Genomic DNA, 6,776 nt, shown 5'->3' on the forward strand with positions numbered 1-6,776 from the left:
GTCCAGAGGACCTATACAATTTTTTTTCCTTTAAATGAAATAAACATTTGAAATATATGGGTTTGTATGTAATGTATGAATATAATATACAAGTTTCACTTTTTAAATGGAATTACTGAAATAAATCTACTTTTTTCATGATATTCTAATTTTATGACCAGCACCTGTATATCAGCCGCCGCCTTTCATGTCAGTTTTTCAAACTGAGATCACGTTGAGAAATGAGGAAGTGGTAGCCATTTTGGTCAAACCTTGACGATAATGTTGTGCACAGCTTCATGTGATATAAGATGTCATGCTCAAAGTACGTGCTGTGTATGACTCTCAGCTACTACCACATCAAATTTTTGCTCAATAACTGCAAGTTTCAGTGGTTGATGGGATATTTTGTTGAAAGACACACAAACACATCTAGTAAATTTACTCAGTTTTTATTATAAAGCAGCAATAAAATTCTCAACATGAACTTCAGTCATTTGCAGCTACGTTGAAAATGGAATAAAAAGATTTAGAGAATCAAAATGCTCCGTGAATCAACTTCCAGTTTTGTACGTTTCCTTCACTTGCTTGTCCCCTTGTGCTCGTGTGTTTTTGTGAACCACTCGTCTTCACCAAAGTGGTGAATTTACATTGAGCTCTGAGGTGCACAGAAGCACCACATCATTGCAGCGGAGCAGCTGGAGGGTTTAGTGCTGCAAACCTCACATAAAAGCACCCGTAAACCCGAGACCTCAGTTACCCCAAATGCCCCAAATGCTCGACGCACTCGTGTAGATCAATCCCAGCCACGCCAAATTAGAGCAGACACAAATCCGACTCGTCCTACAGAGCTCAGATCAGGATCTCCGGAACTACCACAGGTTCTTTTTTTTWAATTTTTTGTTTACTTTGTGATACACATCTTTCTGTACCACTAACATTTAACTCCGAGAGCGTTCCATTTCAGCACAGCTCCTGGTGTCACTGTGCACCACTGCTGGATGTCTCGATCCTGTGTTATTACCTGTTCATGGATACAATATGCTATACATGTTTTTGCATCTATGTTTGTGCTCATACGCACTTCCTGTGGTTCAGACATGGGTTTTAGATGTGACAGTCGAGCTTGCAAGCATGCAAGTCTGCGTTGGGCAGGATGTTCCTCTTGTGCAGACGCACAGTGGTTTGCAGAGAGCCTGTGTGCGTGTGAGTGTGCGTCTGCATCGCTGCACTAAATAGTCACTTTAATCATGCAGCTTGTTTGTATGAGGTGCATGAAAAAGAGTTTTAGTGTGTAAGTACCAGAAAAGTTGTGCTGCAGAAAGATTTCAGTTTCTCTTTTATAAAATCCTTTGTAGAAGTGTTAAGGTTTGAACTAAAATTTGCAATGAGGCAAAAATAAAATGCTGCATTTTTTTTTAAATTTGTTCACTGATTAACCTTTATTTATCCAGGCAAATCCCACTGAGATCCCAGACAAACTGCATTATCACAGTGAACCAAAATAAACAAACAAAAAAAAACCACAAAACAAAACCCGAGTAGGAAAATTGACTATTTTTATTATAAAATTCACAAAATTGTTTAACGAACCATTTTTCTAACCTATATTTGAAAATATGTAGTGTAAATTGCATAAACATGTGTAAAAATGTAGCGAAAAACAAAATTATATCCATGTTTTTACATTAAATTGTGTGCAAATTCCCAGGCATTTTGTTTTACAACAATTTACAAAATGTGTCACARTGACTCCATCAATTCTCTCCAACCTTACAATGTCTCATGTGGTTTTTTTTTAATTTTACAACTATTTCAAAAATGTGTGACAATGACTCAATCATAAAATCTCTCCAACCTTATGTTTCATGTTTTTGTTTTTGTTTTTACAACCATAAGTCCTGAACGTTGGCAGTTGAACCATAGACGAATAGATCAGGAGACCCAGAGATCTATATAACTCCTCTGTGTCTACTTGGGCCCATTTATATTGTTTTCCACTAGCTTGTTTTTTGTAGCATGTTTGTACTTGGGGGGAGGGGGGGGGGGCATCAGATCTACCTGCACTCCATGGCTGAAAACGGCTGAACAACAGGGTCTGTGTCTGTTTTCTTTTTGATGTCCCATCACCTGTTTCAGCTGGTGTAACCAGCAGGGATCTGGTTCTGGTTCTGGTTCTGGTCTGACTGTGGTTTCTACAGTCAGGCGCACAAGAGTGGATGGGCAACCTCTCCTCCCACTCCTCCTCTTCCTCTGGAGATGAAATCAGTTTGTAAAATGTGGTGCAGTTTGCCTCTGTTACGATTATAATCTTTTACATATTCCATGCAGAACGAACGAACGAACGAACCAACCAACCAACCAACCAACCAACCAACCAACCAACCAACCAGCGAACCAACCAACAAACCAACGAACCAACCAACGAATCAGCGAATCAGCGAACCAACCAACGAACCAACCAACCAACCAACGAATCAACCAACGAACCAACGAATGAACCAACGAATGAACCAACAAACGAACCAACGAACGAACCAACGAACAACCAACGAACGAACCAACGAACCAACCAACGAACCAACCAACGAACCAACCAACGAACGAACCAATTGAACCAACCAACGAACCAACGGACGAACCAAGTGAACCAACGAACCAACGAATGAACCAACAAACCAACGGACGAACCAACGGACGAACCGACCGACCGACCGACCAACCTACCTCCGAGACTGAAGTCCACTGCACCTGAGCGTGTCACTCCTCTTCCTCGATTCTTCAGCTCAGCTCAGGACTAAGAGCTAGCTTCCTCCAGTCAAACGACAACTCATTTTGACTCACAAAATAGCAACAATACTACAAATGCTGCACACACACACACTCACACACTCCAACACACGTCTGGTCTAAAAACTTACCTGTTACTAGATTCCAAAATGCCGAAATCATTCCCTTCTCTTCCCATCTCCAAAGGCCAGAAGTGATCTGTTTACAAGCCTACCGAGAAGGGGTTATCTGCGGAATCAAAGTGGGCGTGTCACAAGGGTGGGCGTGTCAAAAGCACAAACACTGTGGTTTACAAGGCCTACATGACGGTATCCTTATCCTGGTTGATGTCTTTACAGCCTGACCCTGACCCCAACACTCTGGTTGATGTCTTTACAGCCTGACCCTGACCCCAACACTAAGGTTAACCAGGAGAAATGTGACCCAAGTAGGGTTCTCCAGAAAAAATGGTGCTGTACAGTAACGCCCCTTTTGTTCTTGTCCACTGAGGTGGTGCCTTATGGTATCACCCCTTTTTTGCTTGTCCAGTCAGGTGTGTCCCTTTAACAAAGTCCGTCAAATCAGGTGTGTCGCTTTAGAACCGCCTTTCCTTGTGCCATGCGCACTYGTCCGTAGAGACCCCAACTTGAGCCTACCAACAATGTGGTGTGTTTGAAGAAATGGGAAAAATAGGTTTCATGGTGCAGTCACGCACTTCCTGGTCACAAAACATTCTGTAAATGCACACCAAATGCGTAAAAATGCGCACATTATGGCAAAAACTATTCATCTTAAATCTGTTTTTATTTGGAAGTAAATAAAAAACAGCTATATAAAAACATCACTTTTATAAAGACTGAAGTCTGTGCTGTCAAATCCAGTTAAAATGAACACTGAAAGCTCTCCCTGTTTTTTACGGAAGCCCTGTAAATGCATCACAGCTTTCGATCCCAGAGGTTTAAAAGAAATAAAAATTCCTGTATCCACATCGTGATCTGGAACCTCACCAAAATTTATTGGTCTGTTACTTTGGCCAATGCCCACATGTGATGAAAATGCCATGACAAGCCGTCCACAAGTTCTTGAGTAATTTTGTCCACAGACAGAACGCCAGAACTGCAAACATACTCGACCGAAAACATTACCACTTGCCCCTTGGCGGAGGTAATAAAAAATCTTCACTGAAAATATATTGTGTGTGGAGGAAATATGCAACAAACACTTCTTTATTTTGCAAAAATCTTAGCGTGTGCATGAGGCCCGATTCACATTCTCTAATAAAACCATAAATCTTTGTGTGCAAGTGTTTGTACTTGTGATTTGTTATCTCTTTGGGGCTATGAGCAAAAAACAAAACAAAACAGAGTTTATGCTCTGTCCCAATTTCTGATCCAGTCAAACCAATCGTTCTCCAAAACCGAGTCGAGACACGTGGCTCAGTTTTAATGATGATGTCTCTCCAAACTTTGTGCCCTCTTTGTTTCTGTCAAAGCAAAAAAATTATACGAGTTACACGTCTAATTTTATCTTTCTCCCTCCGGTTGCTAAAACTTTCTGTAACGTGACTTTTAGTTTTTCCAGTTCTGTTATTTTGCTTTTAGCCTGAATGTTTTTCAGCAACTTTAGGCTAAAAGCTAATAAAACATCACCTTTAGAGAATCAATCGAAAGAAATATCTGAGGTATTTTCAATCATACAAATATCATGCCTATATGCACTAAAAGGTGAAGCTAAATGTTCGAGTTGTCAAAGAAGCTATTGTTTTTGGATWTGACCATATGAAAAGCAAATATAAAGTGTAAATAATAACACTTTTGATATCAACAAGCTGTTCAGTTCCTTCATTAAAAGCAAGATGGAAAATGTTAGAATTTTAAAATGTCACGTTCAGCTTACCAAGAATTTTGTGATTCAGTGCTACGGACAGCACTGAAACCGTGCTGTTTACATCACGCCACCGCTGGGTTTGCTCGAGTTTCTATGCATGTGCAGAGCTGTGACCTCTTTTCACATCCCGGCCCACTCGTTTCACAAACTAGGTGGGTTTTACTGACCTAGAACGAAGGAAGGGGGGGGTTCAGGAAATCCATGGCCGTATTCGTGTGTGTTCCTGAACCTGTGTGTGTGTGTGTGTGTGTGTGTGTGTGTGTGTGTGTGTGTGTGTGTGTNGTGTGTGTGTGTGTGTGTGTGTGTGTGTGTGTGTGTGTAACTGTAAATACATGCATATGTGCCTAAAGCCTTTTATAGTCGCTTGAAAGCCAGTAACACGATAGTGCACACCATTTTTCTCCAAAATGTCGTTCTCACTTTCTTTTTCTCCCCTCCCCTCATGCTGCCTCTCTTTCATTTGTCTCTTGCTTTGACAAATAGGACCCGCGTCCATTAGGATGCTGTATGAGGTGATGGTGACACGGGGCACTCTTGATGGCCCCATAACACGGTCTCAACTCCCCAAACACACACACACGCACACCATCAACTCTCCCTGCCTTCCACTGCCTCCTCATTCATTGTTTGTGCTCTTTAATATCGGAGCTCATTGCTCTTTATCTTTGGTTGCGATGCATCTCTGTGCCGTCTCTTGTAGTGGGTGTGCTCAACTGAATCCTCTACCTTCAGCACTGCTCACAAGTCAAGAGCGAGGCACAGCACATATCTAATCTACGAGCCAGGGCTGGCTTTTATTCAGAGGGAAACATCCTTTGTGAGTTTGTCCTCTCTCCTGGCCTCTAATGTATTCCAGGTCCCCCGGACTGGGAGAGCTGTGTTACTCTCAGACAAGCTCCAGTCTGAAGACCTCCGCCAGCATGGTGGTGTCAAACTCAAAACTACCTCCAATGAATGCCCTACTCAGGGAGCAGCTTTTGTTGTTGCTGTTGATTCGACAACAAATGGAAATTTAAGATGATTGCTTATAAATTACAAAAAACAAAAACAAATCCAACTTAGTGGAACATTTACTCTGCTTTATTTGGAAACCTCAGAAATACAAGGCTTTAACAAGAATTAACAAGAAGTTCAAAATCTCTCATTTTCTTTTTGCTGCACTGCACAAATACCATTTTCACCCGAATTCATGAATTTAAAAGATGTGACATTCGCCATTTGTGATCCAAAGCTTTTGAAAAGCTCCCTCCAACCAACGATAGGAATCAAGTTGCAGACAGTAAAGAGTCATTCATGGTTTTACTTTTTTTACTCCTCAAAAGCAGGCAGAAGGGTGGAGCACAACAGATCAAGGGGAAAGGGGGATGGGGGGGTTCTGCTTAACAAAACACATGGTTCTGCCCACRTGACGCCATGACGTAACTCGTTCATAATCGAATGGCTCTATCGAATGTCCCCATGAATTGTCAAGATCAGCATYCCCTCAAAGAGCCATTCCTCTCTGATGAATGTTTGAAACTCATTTTTATAAACAGGACTCATGTTTGTACCATCAGATGCTTCCACAGTGTGGGGGCACCAAGTGTGAAATTAAATGCAAAAAACATTTCACTAACATGTTTTTTCACTGTGTAAGTGTTAAATATTTTCCACTAACATTTCATTTTTATTTAGCTCACTGCTCTTATGTTTTGCTCATTTTCACTAAATGTTAAACTGAAATGTTTAAAATATACATTTAAATAATACAGCGTAATTAAAAATGTTTAAATCTAAATGTAAAAGTTAAATCTTAAATGTTGAAGTTTACATTTAGGTATTTTAGAATGGAACGCAGGCTTTGCTGTTGTTGCTTGGCTCATGTTATGACATCATCATCCTGAGACRTTTATATTGTTTTTACACATGAATTTAGCTTCTTTACCAGTTAGAGGCTTTAGCAGCGGTTAGCATTAGTTAAATTTGYGAAAAACATCAACAAGCCAATACTTTCATAAAAAACAATGTTGACGGTACCTATGGTCCAGCAGTTCACAAACACTTCCAGTTGTTCAAAAATGTGTTTTTAACTTAGATCAGTGATATCAAAACTTCTGTTTATAGATATAATTTAAAGAAAACTAATCACTACAATGAAAAAA

Source organism: Austrofundulus limnaeus, unplaced genomic scaffold, assembly GCF_001266775.1.
Source record: "Austrofundulus limnaeus strain Quisiro unplaced genomic scaffold, Austrofundulus_limnaeus-1.0 Scaffold2, whole genome shotgun sequence".
NCBI classification, from domain to species: Eukaryota; Metazoa; Chordata; class Actinopteri; order Cyprinodontiformes; family Rivulidae; genus Austrofundulus; species Austrofundulus limnaeus.